The following is a 27,430-nucleotide window of genomic DNA, read 5'->3' as shown; positions in this document are numbered from 1 at the left end:
AAATCTGGCAGCTGGTAGGAATTGAAACCATCTTTAAGTATGTGGAAGCTGCTGTAGGTAGGAGGGGAGCGGTAATAATATCAGCCGTGCTGATTCTGAAATTGATGTTTTCTATGTTTAGCAACATGAAAACAGATCTAATACAAGAGTCATTTATCTTTTCACACCACCATGTATTTTATCATTTCCAGCACTCTGTGAATGTACCACTTTGATTATCACAAATATCCTTCCATCTATTTCTTTCCTTCATTTCACTTTTTTCTTATTTCACTGTTTCAGTGTACTGCACTTCTTACTGAATGTTTCATTTCATGAATAATTATCCTTTCTTTAATTTTCTTTATACAATCATTTAGTTCTCAGGTTTCATCACAATTTCTCTTTTCTATTTATCTCCTTTTACACTTCTCTCACTTATGTCAGTTTTCAGTGTTTTTCTGGTAGATGCGCTTATTTTTATATTTCCTTTCTGTCCTGTCCAGTTTAATTTTTAAATTCTCTCTACGTACTCGATGTATGTGCCCGTGTTTTAATGTGATTTTTTTTCCACTTTGAAGTCTTAACATTCATGTTCTTTTTCATGTTTTCATCTGTTGAGTTTTTTGCAACACTTGCTTTATGCTCATTAATGTTCAGTGCACACAGTTTTATATCTGCATATCAATCCTTTTCGGACTGCTGTTCTGATAAGTGAATCAAAGTAAGAGCATTGGACAATCCAAACCGAGGCAAAGTCACTTTCTAATTAATACTGTAGTCTTAAACAGTGAAATAAATTAGGGGAGTTATTTTCAATATAATACCGTGAAATCGAGGATGAAATGGAGGCAGATTTTTCTTCCACTGTTTTTCCATTGTAGTACACTTTCCTGAACTAAGAACATAGGAGCATTAGGAGTAGGCCATTCAGCCCCTCTGGCCTGTTCCGCCATCCAATTAGATCATGGCTGATCTGCATCTCAACTTCATTTTCCCGCCTTTGCTCCATATCGCTTGATACCTAACACAAATCTATTTACTGCCTGCTGCTGGCGATTTGGCTCTTTAAGCCACCCGAGTAGCTGCTTGTGGCTGTAGTCATCCCACTTGGTGGTGCTGCAATAATTGAGGTCTTGGCATCTCCCATGGTTGAAGTATCCGCCACAGCCACCCTACACCCTGGAGTTTCTCTGCACCTAGCCCCTGTCGTACGTCAGGGATGTTCTGCTCCCCAGAGCTTGTCTTGGCCCACTCGCATCTGATGGTCATCAATTGACTGTCCATGGCTGCTTAGCTCTTCTTTCTATAGACAATCACTGGCAATTTTTAAATTAAGAGATGCTAGTGTGATGACAAAGTAGGAGACAGGAAAGCAGGAAGGATACTGAAATCACAGCGAGGCATTGGGTGAGGGTTGATGAATTTTTAATCATTAATATTATTGATGGAAAGAAATTAAAATTTTCAATATTTATTTTAAAATTCAAAGGCAGGATAAATATAGAAGTTTTTAATACTCAACTTCCAGAAGCTTATCAAAAAACAAGATGGCTGCAGAGCTGGGAGAGAGTTCACAAATTTGCTTCATGGAGTCACCGAGAAGCTGGAACCTGCAATGGCATCCTGACGAGATCGTTGACGTAGGACAATTGAATGGGAAATATAGGCATAGGAATTTACAGCGAGAAAATTGGACATAAGTGTGAGCAAGAAATATAATAGCAAATACAGATTTAGACAGAATGTACATGCAGATGTAAAATTTTTAATCTGGAAATTATAACTTTTATTTTTAGAGATTTACAATGGGATGGGTGAGGAATAGTCATGGAGGCTATAATCTATGAAAATCTTTAATTCTGTAATGTGATTGAGTAGAATATTTTGGTGCACTGTGATTGAGGACAAAATTAGGAAGGAAAGTTTTTGTGTAATATGATTGGGAACTAACAAAAGTAGAAAATAGCTGATTTCGAAAATAGAAAGACACATGGAGCCGAATCGCAGAGTGGATCGCGAACTGAGTGGGAACTTGAGAATTTGGTGAGAGTGGCAATTAGGTGTAGAGGGGATGGGAGGTGCTCGGTTTTTTTTTCAAAAAAGGAATAAAAAACAAGAGACTAAAAAGTAATTATCTATCAATAAATATAGACTAAGATATGGCAGAGCAGGTTGTGTACCTGGACTGCAGTATGTGGGAGTTTGTGGACAGCGAGAATGTCCCGAGTGAACACATCTGCAGTAGATGTCTCCACCTCGAATCATTGAATCATTGAGCTGGACTGCGAGTTGGAGACATTCCAACACATTAGGGAGGGGGAGGAAGGAGTATCTGGACAGTTTGCACCAGACCTCGGTCACATCTCGTAGAGAGTTACAGCACCAGAACGGAGTTGGTGTGACTGATAGTGTGCAGAGTAAGGAGAACCCAAGTGAGACAGTGAACGAGGATCTTCAGAAACTGATCCTATCCAACAAGTACAATGTACTTGCTACCTAATGAGGACAAGGACAAAGACTGTCAGAAGGACAGCCAGAATGCTGACCATGGCACCCTGGAGCAGGAGGAGGTCCAAAGTGGGGAGGAGAAGCGTGTTGTGATAGTTGTAGGGGATTCAATAATTAGGGGATAGATAGCATCCTTTGTAAGCAGGATCGAGAGTTCCAGATGGTATGTCGCCTACCTGGTGCCAGGGTGAGGGACATCTCGAACCAGCTTGAAAGGATGCTGGGGAGAGAGAGGGGGAGGATCCATTCATTGTGGTCCATGTTGGTACCAGCAGCATAGGAAAGAGTAGGCAAGAGGTCCTGTTCAGAGAGTACCTGGAGCTAAACTGAACAAAAAAGGACATCAAGGGTTATAATCTCTGGATTATTATGTGAGCCATGTGCAAATTGGCGTAGGGATTAGCAGATGAGGGAGCTGAACACGTGGCTGAAGGAGTGGTATGGAAAATATCATGGGACATTGGCACCAGTACTGGAACAGAAAGGAACTGTACCGTTGGGACGGGCTCCACCTGAACTGGACTGGGACCAAGGTCCTAGTGGAGAGGATAAATAGGGTGGTCACAAGGACTTTAAACTAGCAAATGGGGGTGAGGGTTCAGGTGGAAAAGGTAGAATAAATAATAATTCTAAAACAAGCGAAAGGAAGAGAGTAGAGTAATAGTCAGAAAATTATGCTTTAGGCATACAGGTAAAGGGAAAACTAAAATATGCAAAGTAGTTAAATCAGAAGAGAGAAATATGAAATGTGTGAGAAAAACAAATTAGAGCAGAAGGACAGGTTAGGGTGTGTGGCCCAAATAAGCGTTCTTTATACAAACGCACAGAGTATAAGGAACAAATTGATTGAATTACAGGAACAAATTCAACTTAGAGGGTATGATATGGTAGCCATTACTGACATGTGGCTGCAAGACGGTCAGGACGGGGAACTGAATATACCAGGTTATAAGGTCTACAGGAAGGATAGGGAAACTGGTAGAGGGGGAGGAGTAGCCTTAGTGATTAAGGATGAAATTACTTCAATGATGAGAGGATTGCCCAACAATGATGTTGCCTCCCTGGTGCCAGGGTCAAGGATGTCACTGAGCAGCTGCAGAACATTCTGAGGGGGGCAGGGTGAACAGCCAGGGGTCGTGGTCCATATCTGTACCAACGACATAGGTAGAAAGAGGGAAGAGGTCCTGCAGGCAGATTTTAAGGAGTTAGGAAAAAAATTAAGAAACAGGACCTCAAAGGTAGTAATCTCCAGATTACTCCCAGTACCATGCGCTAGTGAGCACAGAAATAGGAGGATAGAGCAGATGAATGCGTGGGTGAACGGATGGTGCAGGAGGGAGGGCTTCAGATCTGTGGGGCATTGGGACCAGTTCTGGGGAAGGTGGGACCTGTACAGGCTGTACAAGTGCATGTGTGAAAACGCACGAAGTGTGGTAAACAAGGTTGGTGAGCTGCAGGCTCAAATAGCCACATGGGAATACGATGTGGTGAAAACAGAGACCTGGCTCAATAAAGGGCAGGATTGGGTACTAAATATTCCTGGATACAAGGTGTTTAGGAAAGAAAGGAAGGGTGGGGGGGGGTGGTTGGCAGTATTGATTAAGGAGAATATTGCAGTGCTGGAGAGAAAGGATGTCCTGGAGGTGTCATGGACAGAATCTATTTGGTTAGAGTTAAGAAATAAGAGGTGCTATTACACTACTGGATGTACAATATAGGCCACCAACAAGTGGGAAGGATATAGAGGAGCAAATTTGCAGGGAAATTACAGACAAGTGCAAAAGCTATAGAGTAGTGATAACTGGGGACATCAACTATCCTAATATGGACTGGGATAACAATTTAATGGGCAAAGAGGGGGAGGAATTTTCGAAATGTGTTCAGGATAACTTTCTTAACCAGTACGTTTCCAGCCCAACGAGGAAGGAGGCATTGCTGGACTTGGTTCTAGGGAATGAGGTGGGCTAAGTGGAGCAAGTTTCAGTGGGGGAGCATTTAGGGAGCAACGATCATAATATCATAAGGTTTAGAATAGCTATGGTAAAGGACATGTACCACTCTATAGTAAAAGTACTCAATTGGAGGAGGGCCAATTTCAATGGGATCAGAACAGATCTGGCCCGGGTAAATTGGAATCAAAGATTGGCAGGCTAAACTGTAATTGAACAGTGGGCGGCCTTTAAAGAGGAGATGGTTTGGGTACAGTCTAGGCACATTCCCACGAGGCAGAAAGGTAGGGCAACTAAAGCCAGAGCTCCCTGGATGACAAAAGAGATAGTGAGTAAGATGAAATGGAAAAAAGGGGGTATGACACAGGTTGATAACACAAGTGAGAACCAGGCAGAATATAGAAAGTTCAGAGGGGAAATGAAAAAGGAAATAGGAGGGGCAAAGAGAAAGTATGAGAATAGACTGGCGGCCAACATAAAAGGGAATCCAAAGTCTGCTACAGGAATGTAAACAGTGACTGGGTAGTAAGAGGCGGGGTAGGACAGATTAGGGACCATAAAGGAGATCTACTCATGGAGCAGAGGGGATGGCCGAGGTACTGAATGAGTCCTTTGCATCTTTCTTTACCAAGGAAGAAGATGCTGCCAGAGTCTCAGTAAAGGAAGCTATAGTTGAGATATTGGTTGGGCTAAAAATTAAGAGGTGGTGCTAGAAGGCTAGCTGTACTTAAAGTAGATAAGTCACCTGGTCCAGATGGGATGCATCCTAGGTTGCTGAGGGAAGTAAGGGTGGAAATTACAGAGATACTAGCCATAACCTTCCAAACATCTGTAGATACGGGGGCGGTGCCAGAGGACTGGAGAATTGCAAATCTTACTCCCTTGTTCAAAAAAGAGTGTAAGGATAAACCCAGCAACTATAGGCCAGTTTAACCTCAGTGGTGGGGAAACTTTTAGAAACGACAATCCGTGACAGGGTTAACAGTCACTTGGACGAGTGTGGATTGATTAGGGAAGGCCAGCACGGATCTGTGAAAGGCAAATTGTGTTTAACTAACCTGATAGAGTTTTTTAATGAGGTAACAGAGAGGGTGGACGAGGGCAATGCAGTTGATGTGGTGTATATGGACTTTCAAAAGGCGTTTGATAAAGTGCCGCACGGTAGGCTTATCATCAAGATTGCGGCCCATGGAATAAAGGGGGCAGTAGCAACATGGATACAGGATTGGCTAAGTGACAGGAAACAGAGAGTAGTGTGAAGGGTTGTTTCTCGGACTGGAGGGAGGTGTACAATTGTGTTCCCCAGGGGTCGGAGCTGGGACCACTGCTTCTCTAGATATATATTAATGACTTGGACTTGGGTGTACAGGGCAGAATTTCAAAATTTGCAGATGACACAAAACTTGGAAGTGCAGTAAAGGTGAGGAGGATAGTGATAGACTTCAAGAGGATATAGACAGGCAGGTGGCATGAGCGGACATGTGGCCGATGAAGTTTAACGCAGAAAAATGCGAAGTGATACATTTCAGTAGGAAGAATGAAGAAAGGCAATATAAACTAGAGGGCACAATTCTAAAAGTTGTGGAGGAACAGAGGGATCTGGGGGTATATGTGTACAAATTGTTAAAAGTGGCAGGGCAGGTTGAGAAAGCAGTTAAAAAAGCACACGGGATCCTAGGCTTTATAAATAGAGGCATAGAGTACAAAGTATGGAAGTCATGATGAGTCTTCATAAAACACTGGTCCGGCAACAACTGGAGTATTGTGTCCAGTTCTGGGCACCGCACTTTAGGAAGGATGTGAAGGCCTTAGAGAGGGTGCAGAAGAGATTTACCAGAATGATTCCAGGGATGAGGGACTAGTTACGTGGATAGACTGGAGAAGCTGAGGTTGTTCTCCCTGGAACAGAGACAGCTGCGAGGAGAAGGGTCTAGACAGAGTAGATAGAGAGAAACTGTTCCCATTGGCAGAAGGGTGAAGAACCAGAGGACATAGATTTAAGATGATTGGCAAAAGATCCAAAGGTGATATGAGGAAAAACTTATTTACTCAGTGAGTGGTTCGGATCTGGAATGCACTGCCCGAGGAGGTGGTGGAGGCAGATTCAATCATGGCCTTCAAAAGGGAACTGGATAAGTACTTGTTAGGAGAAAATTTGCAGGGCTACGGGGATAGGACGGGGTCTAGCTGGATTGCTGTTGCATAGAGCCGGCACAGACTCAATGGGCCGAATGGCCTCCTTCCGTGCTGTAACCTTTCTATGATTCAGTATAATGAGGTGAGCAGGCAGTGGAGATTTTATGGGTAGACTTGAGAAATAGAAAAGGATTTAAGACTGCAGTGGGATTTATGATTAGGCCCCCTGGTAGCAGCTGTGAAGTGGCAGAATGTATAAACGCAGAGATTAGACAAGCATAAAGCAAAGGCAGAGTGGCTTTAATGGGGGATTTTAACTTTCATAGATTGAGATAAGCAGATGTGGTCATGTCAGAAAGGTAACAAATTTCTTGTGTGTGTTAAGGATATGCCCTAGAACCAAAAAGGGGGCATATTAAATTTAATAATGAGTAATGAGCCAGATTTAGTTAACAGCCTAATGGTGCGTGAACATTTATCTAATAGCGATCATAATATGATCGAGTTCAATGTTGTGTTTGAAAGGGAGAACCCTGTATCAGCTAGTCAGATTCTAAATTTAGGCAAGGCCGACTTCAACGGGATGAGACAGGGACTGTCCACAGTAAACTGGGCAAATCTGTTCATGGATAAAACAACAGAAGATCAGTGGGAGGTGTTCAAAAAAGCATTTAATGTGATACAGAACTAGTTTATACCCCGAAGGGGCAAGAGCTCCACTTGCCAAAAAAACCTCTTTTGTCATTCATGGCTGTAAGGGAAAACATAAAACTAAAAGAAAAAGCATAAAAATATGCAAAAAATAACACAGAGCCTGGCAACTGGGAGAGATACAAAGAACAGCAAAGGGTGAGAAAACAGATAGTAAGAGCTATGAAAAGAAACATGCAAGGAATATCAAAATAAACACACAAAACTGACAATTATATTCGGGAAAAAGAGGGTGACCAAGAGCAAAATGGGCCCCTTTAAAATCTGATAATTTTGATATTGTAAATAAAAATAAGGAAGTGGCGGACATGTTAAATAATTACTTTGCATCAGTATTTACAGTAGAGGAAGAGGATAGCACACTGGACACCCCAACAAAACTAATTTTGATCACGGAACAATGTAGGATGCCACGTTAGCCTAAATTTTCCAGTCCAGGTGAAGTTTAAATCAGAATGGATGGAATCAATGTAAAGATGACCAACAGTATAGTCTGTTTATGGCACTCCCTGCAAGCATGGCAGTACACTCTGGCGTATGCAATTCTGAAATTAACACTTTAGAGCTTTTAAACTGGAACACGTTGACATATTAACTTTTTAAAATTCATTCTCGGTGAGTGGGTGTTGCTGGCAAGGCCAGCATTTATTGCCCATCCCTGGTTGCCTTGAGTTTGATACAACTGAGTGAAGTGGCCCAGCAAGCTAGAGGACAGTTGGCCAGTCTGGCTGAAATGCGACTCCAGTATATGTCACTGGAGTCGCGTATAAGCCAAACCGAGTAAAGACGGCAGGTTTCCTTCCCTAAAGGACATTAGTGAACCAGTTGAATCTTTACGACTGTATGAGTGCAATATGTCAAGGTACATGGAAGTATGTCAATGTTTTAGTCAATCATCCCTGCCTGTCTTGGAGTTACTGGCCTAGAAATTAGTTCTAGAACTGGGCGCAGGGAGCGATCCCTGCACTGGAATGGGTAGGCCCAAGGCCCACCTGATTTTAGGCCTCGGGCTTCATTTATACCTGCTGTGCGTCCCCAGGCAGCTCGCCGGCGAAGACGATGGTAGGTCTTGGTAGAGGATTGGGAAGCAACTGGGGCGGGGGGGGTGGTGTTGGGGAGCGGGGGCGTGGGGAGTCAACAATTGGGACGGGGGGAGGAGGAGTCAGCGATCGGAGAAGGTTCAGGCAGCAATCTGGAAGGGGACATGTGGGATCTCCCAGCTCCACATTTAGCTAAGTATTTTTACTTGCCTTTTTTGTGGCGGCCTGCAGCGGTCCCTTTAATGACCTGAAGGCAGCCGGTGTTCGGGGCAGCCCAATTTTACAAAGGGGCCTCAAACCGAAGTCTGGGCACCCGTTGTACTGCTCTGCATTGGGTTCTGGTTCTTTGCGTTATGGAGCACTGAGGCCTCAGGTCTTTTATGCAGTGTGTGTCATCTTGTGACCCTGAAGTGCCTGTGCATTTGTGTGCCAAGCTCATTAAGGACTCAATTCTCTACTAAATTAAGGAATGTTCTAAAATGCGCTCAGAGCACCTATAAAACAAGTATTGCATGGGATACCTCTTCCCTCTCTTGTGTCCTTGCTGTTGAAGTTGTATTGTTGGTTTGCTGATTTTTATGGTTGGTTTGCTGCTTCTGTGCTATATTGCTGTTGTAGGAGAAAGAATGTTAGTGAAACTTATTGGAGTCTTATTGACAGTTTCTTAAAGCTGCACTGCATGTTATCTTGTGCCTGTTTGCCCAAGGAATGGTAATTGTGTGCTGCTATAGCCATACCTCTCTATTTACAGATTCTGAAGGTGGAGGAAGATCACAGGAGGCATGCCACATTGGTGCAATTGTAACTGTCCTAATGCCAATAAGGGCCTGTCCTAATGCCACTAGTCATGTATTCAGGCTCATACCTGGATTCATACTTGGACATATCAGATGAAATCTACAGCGGCATTTCTCACCTTAATCTACCTCATAGCAAAAGAACAGAATAGACGATGAGTGATCCCAAATTTAATTCACCTTATCTGTGGGTGTTGCAGGCGTGTTCAGTGGATTTTACCCCAGTGCTTCCCCTTTGCGACAGTCTATGGTGCGTGTCTTCTCCTTCCCAACCATGTGCTCTTTCTAAATGTCTTCTCACTGCAGGGAGGAGGAGGATGAGGAGGAGCTGAATGGCTGCTGGTGTCTGTCAATAGGATGGAGATGGTCCACTGCCCCCTTTTGCTGGGTCTATGCATGACTATTCAATGACAACACCACACGTATTGATGTAATGGCTGCCTAGGTCTGTATGCTAGAGAACACAAAGTAGTCATTTGAGCAATGGTATCTGGGAGTTACAGATGTGATATTGATGTCTTATTTTTCTTGCTGATCTTTTCTTGGTAGCTGCTTAATCGGTGGTCCTTTGATCCCTGACGGAGGTTAGGGCTCTGGGCTTGTTCCTGGATTTTACTACATTTTGGCCCCAAATAGTGGTTGTTTGCTAGTATATTGAGTGTTTTATTATTGGTGTTGGAATTGTATCCCTTGATTTCTTTAGAGCAGTGTAAACTTGAGGTGCATCAAATAATTAAAGGGCTGGATAGAGTGGTGGAGCCTGGACTGCTCTTGACTGGGGCAGTGCTTATATCTCCTTTTCCTTTGTGAGGTTGTCCAGTTCATGTTGGTCTCCAATACTATGATCTCCAGGGTCTCAAGACCATGCTCCATGAAATGTCAGGTGGTAGGTTTGTATACATCCTTCATTGTAATAGCACTGAGGTGCCCAGTGAGCCTCATCCTTAGACTGTTCCCTGTCTCTCCTATGTACTAGATGTGGCATTGTTTGTATCATATTGCATAGACAACGTTGTGCAGTTCACATGTAACTAGGGCTGTTTTTGCTGTGTTCCTTTTTTTGTATCATGTTTTGGACAATTAGATATTTTTTTAAAAAGCATACGGGATCCTGGGCTTTGTAAATAGAGGCGTGGAGTACGGAAGCAGGGAAGTCATGGTGGACCTTTGTAGAACACTGGTTCGACCACGGCTGGAGTATTGTGTCCAGTTCAGGGCGCCGCACTTTGGGAAGGATGTCAAGGCCTGGGAGAGGGTGCAGAGGAGATTTGCTGGGATGATTCTGGGGATGAGGGACTTCAGTCACGTGGCAAGACTGGAGGGGCTGGGGTTGTTCTCCTTGGAACGGCGAGGATTGGGGGAAGATTTGATGGAGGTGTTTAGGATCGTGAGGGGCCTGGACGGAGTGGATAGAGGGAAACTATTCCCATTGGCGGATGAGTCGGGGACCGGAGGGCATGGATTGAGGGTGATTGGCAGAGGAACCAAAGGTGACATGAGGACAAACTTTTTTGCACAGCGAGTGGTTATGATCTGGAATGGATTGGGGGGGGTGCTGGAGGCAGAATCAATCGTGGCTTTCAAAAGGGAACCGGATAAGTACTTGAAAGGACAAGATTGGCAGCGTTGCAGGGATAGGGTGGGGGAGTGGGACTAACTGGATTGCTCTTGCAAAGAGCCGGCACCGACTCGATGGGCCGAATGGCCTCCTTCCATGCTGTAACCTTTCTATCTCATTGAAACGTATAAAATTCTGACAGGGCTAGACAGACTGGATGCAAGGAGGATGTTTCCCCTGGCTGGTGGGGGGGGGTCTAGAACGAGGGGTCACAGTCTCAGGATACAAGGTAGGACATTTAGGACTGAGATGAGGAGAAATTTCTTCACTCAGAGGTGGTGAACATGTGGAATTCTCTACCACAGAAGGCTGTGGAGGCCGAATCACTGAATATATTTAAGAAGGAGATAGATAGATTTCTAGGCACAGAAGGCATCAAGGGGTCTTGAGATAGAGGATCAGCCATGATCATATTGGCTTGAAGGGCTAAATGGCCTACTCCTACTCCTGCTCCTATTTTCTATGTTTCTATGCTATGAGAGACATCTCCATCATGCACCAGCTCCAGCAGTACACTCTTTCAGCATGTCCAGAGATTTGAATGGCAGCAGAATGCTGAACAGCTCTAAAGTAGTTGAAGCCCTGTGCTCTGTCTAACTCCATCTGATTCTCCAACTTGGTGAATCCAAATAAGACCGACCTCTATAGATTGGAGTCCAAGCAGCTGCTGGAGCCTTCAAGCTATTTCTCTAGCCAGCCTTTATTCAATTCTGAGAGCCCAGTCAAAGCCTTCACAATGGAACTTAGGACTTCAGCCAAGGCTGGGCTTCATTGTATAGGACTCTAGCAGCATTTACTGCTGATGCTGAGCTACCAAAACTACATCACTGGCAGGTTCTGTGGGCTCCTAATTCTAGGCTCCGAAAGTGCTGGTGACCTCAAAGCTATTCTTCCAACAAGGTTGTGTGACGATCCGGATTCTTTCCCCTCAGTCTGGTTCAGTAATAACTGAAGTCGAATACATTTTAAAGTCCAACACATCTTTAATAGCAGGGTTCTTAGTCTGCAGCATTGATTTGGACTCCTGATAGAGTCCCTCTATGCTGGCAGAGCAAGAACAACAACATACAGAAATCCACACGTTTTTATACAAATCAATAGGGTTGGAACATACTTAACGAGGGTCAACACCAATCATAAGCCGGGCATAGGTTGCCATGCGAGGTTACATTATTTCCGGCCAATCATAAATCGTCCATGTGCTGATCATGCTGCTGTTCGACATCAAAGGGAATAACTTCCTCACTTTCCAACTTAGAATGTTCTTCCCTGTTCCTTCTGTTCCTTATCTCCCAACCTGGAATGTCTTTCAACTTTGGCTAAGCTCGTTACCTATATTGATCTGCCATAAACATGGAGACATTCAGACCAGTCCTTGACTCACATCAAAGACCTATCATTGATAAGACAATGCAGGCCTGCTGACTAAGCAAACATATGGCCCAGCAGGAGGGCCAGGCCACTTGTATCAATCTCAGTTACTAACTAATTAACCCTTTCTAACCATTTTGCATTCTGCTTCTTTGCCACGTAGGCATTTTAATATTTTACCGAAAACTGACCACGTAGGGATTCTCATTCCCCCCTTTTATCATTTTATGATAACTAATTATTACGGTGCTCACTAGTTCTGCAGGTTCTGCAGTGCAGCAACATTTAAGTAAGCAATAAACTATAAGAATTATAACAATGAATATGACTAGCCCTTGAACTAGAGAAGTCCCAATAGAACACAGACATGTTTCATCAATATGCCTTTGTATCTTATCTGTTCTCAGGAACAGACTCCTTCTAAACATCTCTCAAGTAAGCTGCGAATGTCCTTGGTCAGCTAAACCTATTCATGTTAGTTTGAAAAGGCTAACATAGTCAAATATCCCATGGTGCTTTATATTTTGTTTCCAGCCTAACTAGACTGAATGGTACCTTTCAGACCATTTTACACCTGTGAATTGGTGCCCTCCCCATTATATCCCTTAATCCAAATTCTCCCTACAATATCCCGTTAGATGCTGTACCTCATCTTAACCAGGTTCCCTTCGTGTTGGCCACCAGTCCGGGTGGAAGAGAGGCAGAGCATCTGATAATCCTATCAAGCTATAATTGTCTTCCCTTTTACATGCACCTTACCCCAGTGGGTGCTACTCCCGGTACCATTAAGATGTGTTCTTAGTTGAAACCACAGAGACAATGGGGACATTCTCACCCAGGCTCTGTTTTACTATCTTTGCCAAACCCTTCATCCTCTACTTACATTTATTACATGCAATGAAAATCAAGAAGCACATTACAACAAACTGCACTACGACTAATACATATGAAATTAATCTAATCCAAAGATGGATCTGTATATTCAGTCCCAAATTCCAGAGGTCATTTCACCAGGTGGTGACTTTAATTTGGTCAATGTCATGCTTAATGTTGTTATTGTCCTGTTGTAGGTTAGAATAAACCTTCTGGGAGAGGCGTATCTCCATTCGCAATGCTTCCAAGTATTTAGGCAACAGGGGTGTCAGATACCCAAATGTGTCCTGATATGCTTTTAAGTCCTTTCTGACATTCTCAGAAACTTGTAAGGTGGTGAGGTTATGCCGGTGTATCTCTACCAGTTCCTCGGTCCAATCCAAACCAGGACTTCAGAAATGGAGTAGAATTCTGGACTTAAAATATCACAAGTTAGATTGGCATATTTAAACGTTTTCAAATTAGTTGTAACACAATATTCGCCCTCTCCGGCATATACCACTTAAGTGGGTTTTAGATCCACCTCTAGGGCCTCCATGGTACAGTTAATATCCCGATTGGTACCGGTATTATTAAACCCACACTGTGCTTCTAGGCTGTGTCCAACACTATGTGGACACACAGTGACAACATGTCTAGTAACACATCCCTTTAATTTTGTTCCAGCCAATCAGCTTAAATCTACGTCCTCTAGTTCTTGAACCCTCTGCTAGGGGAAACAGGTACTTCCTGTCTACTTTATCTGGGCCCCTCATAATCTTGTAATTTTGTATCCATCGTGCGGATATCTTCTAAATATTGTTTCTCCCAATTTTATTGTTAACTGATGGGAACCTAACCCTGAATTTTGGAAATCCAAATTACTGTGTCCCTTTTTACTTTAATTTCAGTCCTTTTGATTGATACCAGTGTTTCCTGACTGTTTCATTAATTAGTTGGTTTCTCTATGGACCATGTGTCAGTGCCTTGTTTAAAAGGATTTCTCACTCGCTTGGACCACATTAACCATTTTCCTGTTGTGCTGTTGTCAAGTAACTGAGCCTGTCTGAGACTCATTCTTCAATGTATCTTCTTCATGTATCTCCGCATACTAGCAGCATCTCATAGGAATGAGCTTAGTGTTCTTGGATATTAACTTTCTGCTGGCCAGTCTCTTCTTCCTCATGGTATTTCCGAACATTTTCCATGGCACACATCATATGTCCTGTAGGATTCAGTCCTGTAAAAGCAACTGGTTTGTTTAAAGAGTGGTTGCAATAGCTCACCAGGCCATAGGCCTTTGTAATCGTGTTCTTCATCCTGATCTCCGTTTCAGATGATGGCAACATACATTTGTATCTTTTATGTCCACTGTAGCCATTCTTAGGTTTTCAGGTTATCTTATCAAAAAGATCAGGGGTGTCTCGAGTGCTTATCTCCCCCTGCATGGTCCCGATGTCAGGGTAGTGGCCAGGCTATTGAGTGTAGTTTTCTCATTATTCATTATAGGCAAGGACACAAATATCTCCACGAGAAAGCTATCAATTTACTATTCTCAACTACACTTTCCTGACTTCCACTAGATTGTATATTTATGCCAGATTGATTTTTTATCAATAACTTTAGAGAAATTCCCATATCTCCCCACCTCAAGCATTCTGTCTCGGAAGACAACAAATAGGTTAAAACAAAACAAATCAAAATGTTTTCAAAAGAAGAGAATCAGGTTGATATCACCACGCTGTGACATTTGGTATCCGCTGATGTCTGCAGCTAAAGTCTTAAATCTTTAACACCACTGGATCGTTTCCTGCACCAAATTTCTCCAGCAAAGGTTGCACCGTAACTTTGTAACTACTCTTGGTAATCCTGCACCATCAACACCCACGTGGTCCCAAAAAAAAAACCAGGGTCACCTGTTTTAAAAGAAACACAGAAAATCCATTGCGGCTCTTCTTGAGAGCCCAAGTGATTAATTTGTCAAATCTTCATTTATTATTTATTTATCCAAAGGAATAATCCCTATACCCAAAACAAATTCAGAAAACAAAACAGGAGAGAGAAATTGCCTAGTTCCACGCTCTCTGAAGCACGCAGCCTGTCTGAAATAAACACTGTCTCTCCCATATACAGATGTACGCAGGGCTGCAGACTGGAATTTCTAACTCCAAGTCCTGATCTCTGTGTTTTCAAGATGTAACCACATTAAGCAGATATCATTAGCAGCCGCCTGCTAAGATACGTTATATTCCTCTTTTATTAATTTATTAATGGTTTGGGCATGTGTTTCTAGCACTGTAGCTATCCTTTGCAAATATATGGTCAGCATTTGATCCTCAGACAATTCCTTATCTGTATTTTCATTTATCTTTTAATATATCATTAATGCGAGACCCTAAATCTCTGACCTTTTGATCTAATGTTGTCAAATCAATGGTGTTAACAACTGAGGCAAAGGCAGTTGCTATATCACTTATCACAGATCTTTACGTCTCCATATTTGCCTATCTCTTTTTACGATGTCCACCTCCATTCCATGTGGCTCTTTGTTTTAACACTTGAGTTAGGAGGTGTTGATCTAATTGTTGAGTTTTCTTAGCACTCTCAATGCGAGTTATATAATTTGTCAGGGAAGGTCTCCCCTCTTTGGTCAGATCTTGTATTCTACTATTAATTTCAAATAAAATTGAATAGCCCCAGAACTTGTCAAAACTTCCTTATCATACTGTGGCAGGGTAAAACTGATAGGCGTTTAGTACCCTGTGTCAGTACATAGCTCAAGTAATGGACTTCCAATTGTCTAACCTATGCTTCCTTTTCATATGATTTGTTTTACATTCCTTTCTTATCAATTTTTCACTGCAGCGTGAAAACTTATATCTCAGTCAATTGTAGCCTTTGGCATTTCCGAGTGATTGGGACAATTTTACTAATATAACCTATACCAATTATTACCTCATGTTCACCTGTGTTCTGGGCAAGCCTCAGACAGTTCTCAACCGACTGGGTCATTTCTATCTGTTTGAACTGGTCTTGGCATGACAGTCTGGCTTCTTGGGATGGAAGGGGTTAATATTAACTTGCTCTTGTGGTAGGAGTAACTTGATCCTTCTCCCTTTTGAGATTAAGTTCCCACCTTCAAAATTTCACTTCACACAGGTTTGACTGATTTTTTTACTTCTCACATTTGTGGATTGCTTTATACTATATTTTTGCACACTATTTTTTCACATACTTTTAGTGGATGTGATTATAATCAACGCTCCGAGCTGTTCCAGCTTTCCGACTTTTCCTATCACAATGATCCTGATAGTTTTTTAATGTATCCCATTAATTTTTAACCTCTTTTTAAACCACAGCCAATCACAAAATAAACAATCAAAATGCCAATTTTTTGAAGATCCCATGTCTGGAATTTAACATGCCCACACTTTATAAGAACCAGAATTCAACAGGTCACTTAACCTCAATAACTCCAATTTTAATTCGGCAGTATCAGAATTAAACACACGACAAGACAGATACATTACACAAAGGAAGAAAACACGCAAGACACAGTAAGAAGGGGGCGTGGCCCACAACACCGACACAAAAAAACACTGATCAAGACAGGCTTTTTAAAGGGACAGTACACTTAAACAACAAAACCTTTCCTTTTCGGGTCTCTGTCTTTTAAACATTTGTCTAGTCACTTAATTCTATCCATATTTTTTTTTTGACAGTACTGTCTCCATAAAGCAATTAGTTCTTTGGCTGAGGTACCTCTGTTATTTTTCCAAATTAATTCCTGAGCCTTTTTGGCGACATCTAAGTTTTTATCAATAGTTCCTGTTTATATCCAATCACCAGGAACTTAAACCCTGACTACCCTCAGTGATATTAACCACTGACCTACCGCTTACAAGTTATTCCCTCAGTGATATTCGACCACTGACCTCTTCCTGCTATTTCTGTGTATTCGCCAGACTGACCTGAATCTTGTAAGGACGCACACGAGTGTTAGCGATTGGACGATTCGTCGTCAGACTGACGGATTGGAGGAAAACCGACATAGTAAATTAAGACTACTTACATCGGGGCGCCATTTCCTTCCTCCGTGTCTGAGACAATCCGCCTCTTACTCCGCGAACTCTCGGTGAACGACCGTTAAGATCCCACCGCTGCCACCAAATGACGATCCGGATTCTTTCCCCTCAGTCTGGTTCAGTAATAACTGAAGTCGAATACATTTTAAAGTCCAACACATCTTTAATAGCAGGGTTCTTAGTCTGCAGCATTGATTTGGACTCCTGATAGAGTCCCTCTATGCTGGCAGAGCAAGAACAACAACATACAGAAATCCACACGTTTTTATACAAATCAATAGGGTTGGAACATACTTAACGAGGGTCAACACCAATCATAAGCCGGGCATAGGTTGCCATGCGAGGTTACATTATTTCCGGCCAATCATAAATCGTCCATGTGCTGATCATGCTGCTGTTGGACATCAAAGGGAATAACTTCCTCACTTTCCAACTTAGAATGTTCTTCCCTGTTCCTTCTGTTCCTTATCTCCCAACCTGGAATGTCTTTCAACTTTGGCTAAGCTCGTTACCTATATTGATCTGCCATAAACATGGAGACATTCAGACCAGTCCTTGACTCACATCAAAGACCTATCATTGATAAGACAATGCAGGCCTGCTGACTAAGCAAACATATGGCCCAGCAGGAGGGCCAGGCCACTTGTATCAATCTCAGTTACTAACTAATTAACCCTTTCTAACCATTTTGCATTCTGCTTCTTTGCCACGTAGGCATTTTAATATTTTACCGAAAACTGACCACGTAGGGATTCTCAGTGTTTCCTCCAATTCCAACTGCACTTGCTACTCCTTGTTCTCTGTGCTTTAGTTGCTCCCTTCTGCAGCTCACTAACTGGCCACCCAGAGTGCATATATCAGTGCTGGTGTTTACCACTGTAGGAATGGGTGACATAGGGCACCAAGAAAAACAGATGAACATATTTTAGAATACTAGCAGTAAAGCAGCCCTAGAAATAGAGCTTTCATTGCCAAGCTATTGTAATGTTATGTGCTGCAATGTATGTTATTGTGTGATGGAGTGAATGAGTTAGTGAATAAGGAGTTAAATGAAAAGCAAAAAATAATATCCTTGAGCTGGGTGGAGTCTCTGAATCCCATTCCCCTTAGTCCCTCCCCCACTCCATCTATTGCCTTCATGCCCAGAATCTCCAGGGCCCTCTCTTCATAAGAAATGAAAAGTCATAGCTTAGGTGACCCCCCCCCCCCCCATCATCTGCATTCACTGGTACTGGTTGTGTGTGGCCTTTTGCAAGCAGAACAGGGATATATGTTTGGAATAAGAAATATGGGAAGATATGTCCAGGCCATTAGCTGCTGGTGTGTTTACTGTAATTTGCTTGCTACATTTAATGGGCTACAGAGCAAAAGCATTACTTGTCTACTTGGAAATTAGAAGACCAGGTGCTAGGGAGCTGTGCATTGTCCCTCTGTGATGCTGCACCACGCTTGCATTGAAGTGAGGTTAAGACAACATTGCTAATTAATGCACATTTACCTTGGTAACCTTGCGTAACTCAGCAAATCATCTTCACCTGCTCCTAGGTTCGAGCCACAGTTGAGACTGCATTAACCCTTTCATCTCCATTCAGGTCGTTCTGGCAGTATTCTTCACTGGAGATGCCTCCAATCCAAAAGGATCCACCCTTCTCCTTATTGCCACCTGCAGAATTACCTACAAACCAACATCTTGGATTTGTACAGTTCTGACTCTGTGCCTCCCTTCTGATGTTTTTCAAATTTGGAGCCAGTTCCTCTTTAAAAGCTGCTAACACTGGATACTCTAATCCTGACCTCTGCACGCTCCCAGCGGTCATGCACAATGCAGCAAGAGCTCCAAAAAGTTACTTTAAATCAGCTGACCTCACTTTATAACCTAAGTTGAACTCACTGCAGGTGCAGCAGCACCAAAGAACAGTAGACCCAGTGCTGCCGTGTATGGACTACATCATTGGCCTAACTATGTGATGATAAATATCCCATTGTTCATTTTATACAAATTTGGTGAATCATAGAATCAGAAAAAAATTACGGCACAGAAGGAGGCCATTCGGCCCATCGTGTCCGCGCTGGCTGAAAATGAGCCACCCAGCCTAATCCCACTTTCCAGCACTTGGTCCGTAGCCTTGTAGGTCACGGTACTTAAGGTACACATCCAGGTACTTTTTAAATGAGTTGAGGGTTTCTGCCTCTACCACCCTTTCAGGCAGTGAGTTCCAAACCCCCACCACCCTCTGGGTGAAAAAATTTCTCCTCAGCTCCCCTCTAATCCTTCTACCAATTACTTGAAATCTATGCCCCCTGGTTATTGATCTCTCTGCTTAAGGAAATAGATCCTTCCTATCCACTCTATCTAGGCCCCGCATAATATACTGCTGAATTAAATCACGCCTCTGCCTCCTCCGTTCCAAAGACAACAACCCCACCCTATCCAATCTTTCCTCATAGCTAAAATTCTCCAGTCCTGGCAACACCCTCGTAAATCTTCTCAGTACCCTTTCTCATGCAATTACATCCTTCCTGCAATGTGGTGACCAGAACTGTACACAGTACTCGAGCTGGGGCCTAACTAATGTTGTATACAGTTCCAGCATAATTTCCCTGCTCTTATATTCTATGCCTATTTTGAAGCCTGGACAAGTCAGAGCAAGCAATATTAGTACCACATGTTGCCGGTATAGTAATTACGACTGACATTCTGAAATCAGTGTGGTCCGAATCCTCAGCATTCAAAAGTAAAGCATATTTACTGCTTTGTGACCGATAGCGCCACATAGTTTGCGGGAAGTGATTCTCTAAGGACTGCTCAACCATGTAATTTATTGCAATTCATCTTGTGACCTGTGATCTTGAAGGATTCATCCCAATATCAGCATGTGGCAGCTGTTTTAATGAATGAGATGTGAGACATGGGGCACACTGTATATCTTATACTACCCATAGAGCTTTTATTTATTGTACATCCATAGTCAATGTAAAAAGCCAATGCACTGCATTCCTCTTTTCAACTATTTTAAATTTACCTGTGATGGATTTTGCATTTAAGTTGACAGATGGCAGTGCTGGGAAATGGAACATTGTTTCACTTTTTAAACCAAGTGTCACCATCAATATTAGGTTCAGCATGACTTTGAAGCAGAATTAAATACTTTTATTCTCCTCCCCAACAGTTTGGGAAGATTTTCTGTTTACTATTTGTAACAAATTATAAAAGCAAATGTAAATAAAACATGGGTAGTTTTGCCACAAATAGCAAATAAATAAAACTTCCCCCCATATATACCTTAATCCTAAACTTGGAGAGAATTACCTGCCTACCGATGGAGCATTTCCATTTCTCACCAGCAGCTTTTCTGATAAACACTGCCAATTTTGCTCCAATTAGTACCTTGAATCATGGCCACTCAAAACTGCGTCGAGACTAACCAGATTTATTTCCTTTTGTTCCTTTATAGCAAGCAGAACGAGAGAGAGTGTGAACCAGACTTTGCTCCCTTAAGCTCGGGCTTAAGGGAGCAAAGTGAAAAGAGGGGATCTGTACATTATTTAAACCACGCGAACAATTATCTTTAGTATAGTCACGCTCTGGCCATGATCAGTGGACAACAGTATCTCAAATGCCATTCGGCTTCAGGGATCCAGATATTTGCATCCTTGCTGAAGGAATCTACAGCCTTTGGGAGGTCCCGTGACCAGTACATGTACTTATCATGTCTGTATATATAACTCATATGGGAAACACTGATGGAAGAATGGACCACATCACCTCAACCATGTCCTTCTGCGTTTTAATGCTTCTGCAACAACTTACTGTTTGGGGAAACTAAATATTTAAAAAGAGTCATCCATTGCACGAGCCAATTCCTTGTGTTGCATTCTTCACAATTGGCTGCCTAACTTTCTGTGTTTTTCGCATTTATCCACAAGTCCACATATAAATATAGCAAATGAATTTACCCTAAGCCTGGTTGATTTGCTTTGGAAATTGTTTAAAGAATTTAGATTTATAATGTTTGCTCTAGTTAGTGTATAATAAGGTATTAAAGTGACCCATTGGACAATGCACAATAATTGATAACAGGGGTGTTGCAGGCTACAAATGGGAGCTGACAGTGGGCGATTACAGCATGGAATATATAAGTGATAAGGATCCAACTGAATTGCCAAATAACCCCAAGAAGTTAACCAAGCACGTTACTTGGCTGAGGCGGGATATATAACATACCACATGCAGTGTATGATGAGCACCATAGCAAGTTTAGTACATTTGAGAAGATCTGGCATATGGGGCTGAGCAGTTTGTTTGTTCTGTGTGTGATCTGCAAAGCTATACAGTTGAATTCAATTGAATCTTATGCGTGTAGATCTTTACATATCTATCACTGGTCACTTATTGTTTGATTCTGAATTGAAGGAAAGAAATATAAATGAGCAATTTTGGATCTTCTGTAAGATTCTGATTTGTATTGACCTTTCTGCATAATTTAGTTGAATGTATAGTAATCAGACATCAGGGGCTCGATTTTGGCGTCGGGTTTCCGGCGGGTTGGCCCGGAAAATCCCGATATCCGGTCACGTGACCGGATCGCGACGAAATCCCGGCCACTTCCGGGTACCGCGCTGACGTGCGGGGCTGCGCGCGCAAGCCCCGCTGGTGGGAATCCCGCAGGCAATTAAAGCCAGCGGGGTTCCACTTGAGTGTACTTACCTTGCTTGTTGAGGTCAGTTAATGAGCTGAAGCAGCTGTCAAAAGAGGAAGTGTGGGATTTTAGGTTCAAGGCAGTGAGCTTCACACACTGGGGGAAACAGTCTCTCTCCAACCAGGCGTGTTGCAGACAGCAGCCTGTGGCAGGTGCCAAGGTGCACTCCACGGGGGAGAGCCCTCACCCACGCAGGAGGCCACCGCGTCACATAGGGCAACCCCTGCCCCCCACCACCCCCCGCCAAGCCAGAGGACAGACCGACATGAAACCGCAGCCCCAGTCCAAGGAACCACCCACCTACCTTGCACAACCCCTCAGACCAACACCTGCCAGGTGGGTGGTGTGTGGACACCCTCGGAGGACGAAGAGCATGACCAGCCCCAGCAGCCTCGCAGTCCACGCCGTCCGCCGCAGAGACGTGGATCCCCCCAACACGGTGTTGTTGCACGCCCACCTGTACAGCAGGAGGGAGGGCTACCGCAGAGAGAGACGCGTCGCAGAGGGCACTACCCTCGCCACAGGGTCCACAGACCGAGGCGCAGCTCCCCGGACCTCTCCGAGCAGCAGTGTACAGGGAGGCGCAGATTCGCTCGACATGTAGTCGTGGAGATCTGCAGGCTCTTTCATGCCGAGCTGCTCCTGGCTGGCCCCAGCACCAACTGCTTACCTGTCGCTGTCAAAGTCACCACTGCCCTCCACACCTTCTCCTCCGCATCCTTCCAGGGTGCAGCCGGCTACACCGCCGATGTCTCTCAGTCGTCTGCGCGGACGAGCCCTGCAAATACACCTGCACCTACTCTGCAGTAACACGATGGGTGGCATCAGTGGTGGGTCCTCATAGTGATACCCAGGAGTGGGCATTATTGGACACAATGGACAGGATTCGCGGAGACATGGCAGTGGTGGTGTCAATATAATGTGTGCTGTTTGTTGCTCTGAAATTCAATATAGGTAACACCCATGACAAACCCTCAGACACCCTTGTGCACCCCCTTCATGCTCACGACACGTTTGCCTTACGCTGCCTACTGCACATATGTGATGCATGCCCTGTGGCTGCAGCACATGTGGTGGCAGGTTGAGTGAGGCTGGCCGTGAGGGAGATGCACGAGAGGGTGAGTATGGGATGGAGCAATGAGATTGTATGAGGATTGGGTTGCGTGTTAGTGGCAGGATGAGTACTGGCGAGGTGAGTAGGTGGAGGTAAGATGAGGATGGGGTTTGAGTGGGTATGAAGGGTGATATTACAGAATAGTGTTGGCGGTGCCGAAGGAGATGTGGGGTGGGGGCAGTGTTGTGGCAGACGGAGTGCAGGGGAAAGACTTCGTGTTCTCACTGCGGCTGACCTACTGCGGTCATTGCAGCGCCTCCTGCACTGTAAGCAGGTGGGCCATATGTTGGTGGCGCAGGTGACCCCCTCTGCCACCTCGAGCCAGGCCTTCTTGGTGGCAGAGGCAGGCCGCTTCCTCCCGCCCGCCGGGTGGAAGATCTGTGTCCTCCCCCTCCTCCTCACCCCATCTGATGATACCTGGGGTGAGGCATCATTAAACTGGGAGCAGCCTTCCCCCTGGGCTGCTCCATGCTGCAATTTGTTCCATTGGTTGCAGCATCTGTCAGTGGAGGACTGCCCCTTTAACTAGAGAGCCTCCAGCTGACAGATCGTACTGCGCATGCGCAGCCCGACCGACGCGCAGGCCAGCGCCATGGACCCCGGAGGAGCAGGTAATTGAATCCAATTAGTGTGTTGCCTGCTACGATCGCGCCGGCAACCCACTAATTTCGCCGAGCGTGTTGACCACGCTCCCGGAGGACCACCCGCTGGGAACCCGCAGGCCTGCTAAATTCGAGCCCCAGGAGTTGACTGAATAATTTATGAATGGTGACACCACCTCTCTCAACCCCTCCACTGCCTCTTAATTTGTCTTTCTGCTTGTCCAACAACCAGTATTGGTTGAGCAGAAATTTCCTCCAATTAAATATTGGGAAGACCAAAAATGATGGCTTCGGTCCCTGCCACAAACTCCGTTCCCTAACCACTGACTCCATCCCTCTCCCTGACTACTGTCTGAGGCTGAAACAACCTTGGCGTTGTATTTGATCCTGAGCTGAGCTTCTGACCCCACACCCTCTCCATCACCAAGTCCGCCCTTACTTCCATCTCTGTAACATCGCTCTTCTCTGCCCCTGCCATTGAAACCATCATCCGTGCTTTTGTTACCACTAGACTCGACTATTCTAATCCTCTCCTGGCCGGCCTCCCATCTTCCACCCTCTAAACTTGAGCTCATCCAAAACTCTCCTGCCGTATCCTAACTCGCACCTTGTCCTGTTCATCCATCATCTCTGTACTCGCTGACCTACATTGGCTCCCAGTCTGGCAATGACTTGATTTTTAAATTCTCATCCTTGTTTTCAGATCACTCCATGATCTCGCCCCTCCCTATCTTTGTGCGCTCCTCCAATTCTGGTCTCTTGCGCGTCTCCACTTTTCTTCGCTCCATTGTTGGCGGCCGCGCTTTCTGCTGTCTAGGCCCTAAGCTCTAGAATTCCTCCCTAAACCTCTCTGCCTCTCTACCTCTCTTTCCTCTTTTAAACCCTACCTCATTGACCAAGCTTTTGGTCACCTGTCCTAATATCTCCTTATGTAGCTTGGTGTCAAATTTTGTTTGATAATCCTCCTGCGTTTACTGTGTTAAAAGTGCTATATAAATGCAAGTTGTTGTTGTTAAAATCATTTCTGAAAATTATTATTTGCACCTGATTTTTGAAGACTGATTCAACATAGTGAGCTGATTATTTTGAACAATGATTTTACTTTAGTGAAGCAATAGTTTGAGTGTATTTTATTTGCATGGCATTTCCAATTAGTTACTAAATTAATGTACTGCTGAACTGTCATTAAAGTTGGAGCTTAGATAAATGACCAGATTTTGAAAGTTTCAAGAAGCATTTTTTTTGTTCTTTGAAGGTTCTGTTCCTAATAGCCTTCAAATAAAGTGAACATCTGTCAAGTGTTTTCATCCTGCTTTTTGATGATGTAAAACATTATGGTTGGTTGGATTTTCCTTGGTAAATGTATTTGATGTCATTAAAGAGTTACATCTAGATAGTCTCGGGGATGTACAAGCTAGGCTAGTAATTAAACCAAGGTTATTTTATCTTCTAATACTGCTTCTATATATCTATAAAGGAAAATATTTAGTTCACATGCATCATTTTCTCTATATAGGGCACTATTTTCAAATGGTTTACTGCAATTTCTGCAGTTGCATTTGTATTGTGCTTCGATTGATGGTAGAATTTTCTCCAACCATTTTATGACAGCCTGTCCTGAGCCACTATTCCCTAGATCTTGTACATTGAAAACCTGTGCAAATGATGTGGCTGTTGCAATTGATTTGCATTTGCAATTTTGCTATTTTTTTTTGAGCAACATCTAAAAATTTTTGTTACTTGTAGACTTCAAATATAGTTTGGGAAAATCATGAAAAAGGAGAGAAAAAGTACACTTGATGTAAACTAAAGACAGAGCAATGGAAGGAGGGAATGAAACCCTGAAGACTAACCCTCATTGGAAGCTTTCCAGGGTCTTGAGATAATGGCAGCAAAATGGCGCTTTACGGTCTTTGAATTTTGAGAATTACACAGGTAGCACAGTAAATTCAGTTTATACTTAAATTGTGATTTGCAGCAAATGTAGAAAAATAAAACAATTGCCTGTATTATTTAGTAGAATAAAATTGGAGCATTAAACACAGGAGAGGATGCTGCCATTGTAGCAATAAAGGAGGAAGTAGTAGCGATATTGGATAGGAAAAAAATAGATGAAGAGGAGGTTCTTAAAAGATTGGCAGATCTCAAAGTAAAACAAGTCACCCGGTTCAGATGGGATGCATCCTAAGTCACTGAGGGAAGTAAGGGTGGAAAATGCGAAGGCTCGGGCACAGTCTTCGAATCCTCCTTAGATATGGGGACGGTGCTGGAGGACTAGTGGACTAGAGGATTGAAAATGTTACACTCTGTTCACAAAAGGGGAGAGGGATAAACCCGGCAATTACAGGCCAGTCAACCTAACGTCGGTGGTGGGGAAACTTTTAGTGGCAATAATCTGTGACAAAATTAATTGGCACTTAGAAAATAAATGAAAGTCAACACAGATTTGTTAAAGGAAAATCGTGTTTGACTAACTTGATGAAGTTCTTTGATGAAGTAACGGAGAGGGCTGATGAGGGTAGTACGGTTGATGTGTATACGGACTTTCAAAAGGCATTGGATGAAGTACCACATAATAGACTTGTTAGCAAAATTAAAGCTCATGGGATTAAAGGGACAGTAGCATGGTGGATACAAAATTGGCTAAGGGACAGAAAGCTGTGAGTTGTGGTGAATGGTTGTTTTTCAGAAGTATACAGTGGTGTTCCCCAGGGGTCAGTATTAGGACCACTGCTGTTTTTGATCTATATTAATGACCTGGACTTGGGTATAGAGGGTATAATTTCAAAGTTTGCAGATAACATGAAACTCTGGAATATAGTAAACAATGTGGAGGATAGTAACAGACTTCAGGAGGACATAGACAGGCTGGTGAAATGGGCAGACACATGGCAGATGAAATTTAATGCAGAGAAGTGTGAAGTGATACATTTTGGTAGGAGGAATGAGCAATATAAACTAAATGCTGCAATTTTAAAGGGGGTGCTGGAACAGAGAGACCTGGGGGTACACATTCACAAATCTTTGAAGATGGCGGGACAAGTTGAGAAGACTGTTAAAAAAGAGTATTGGACCCTGGCCTTTATTAATAGAGGCATAGTACAAAAGCAAGGAAGTTATGCTAAACCTTTATAAAACTTATAAAGGTTATTAGGCCTCAGCTGGAGTATTGTGTTCAATTCTGGGCACCACACTTTAGGAAGGATGTCAAGAGGGTGCAGAAGAGATTTACTAGAAGGGTCCCAGGGATGTAGGGACTTCAGCTAAAAAAGAGAGACTGGAGAATCTGGAGTTGTTCTCCTTAGAACAAAGAAGGTTAAGGGGAGATTTGATAGAGGTGTTACCATGATAACTTTAAATGTTATGACAGTTCTAAACTTTCAGCAAAGTTTGTTATTTCAGCTAGTTTGTACGATTAAGGACTGCAAATTTAAGCGAAGACAAATTATAGAATGAACAAATTACTTCAAAATAATACCTCACCTTAAAACTTATGCAATAAAATTCCTCCCCTTTCCCATCCCCCATCTCCCTTGCAACCCCCACCCCCACCCCCACTACCCTTTCCCCTCCTGCAATAGGGGAGGAGGGGAAGAAAGTATATGTTAAATGTGTAACGTGATAGGCTATTAGCCTGGCTCAAATCAGATTTTTCAGAAAACTACAACAATATTTTTTGCCAAATTTTATTGGTTTTAATTATGGTGCAGCTCAATTAGCACATGCATTGGGTTCTTCTGATTTTGTTTCATTTTGTCTGATCCCAACTTTTCAATGAAAATCAACTCATTATAAATCAGTATGCTGAATAAGTCAGAATGTTTTAAAAATGGGGTCATCACATTTGATTCTGCAGGGATGCAAAGCGTATTGATGTCTGTTATGTATGTGTAGCATGAGACTGAATGCTTTATTCATGTTTACTTTGGCCACTGTGTATCCTTACATAAACTAATTACTGTGCA

The 27,430-nt window shown here is 43.3% G+C and overlaps 1 protein-coding gene across 2 annotated transcripts in view; it reads left to right on the top strand.

The window, feature by feature from the left end:
• Nucleotides 1–27,430, top strand: part of cntnap2a (contactin associated protein 2a) — a 1,620,024-nt gene that overhangs the window by 728,332 nt on the left and 864,262 nt on the right. The window lies entirely within an intron of this gene.

This window comes from Heptranchias perlo, chromosome 2 (genome assembly GCF_035084215.1).
Source record: "Heptranchias perlo isolate sHepPer1 chromosome 2, sHepPer1.hap1, whole genome shotgun sequence".
NCBI lineage: Eukaryota > Metazoa > Chordata > Chondrichthyes > Hexanchiformes > Hexanchidae > Heptranchias > Heptranchias perlo.
This window is presented reverse-complemented; position numbering and strand designations above follow the sequence as displayed.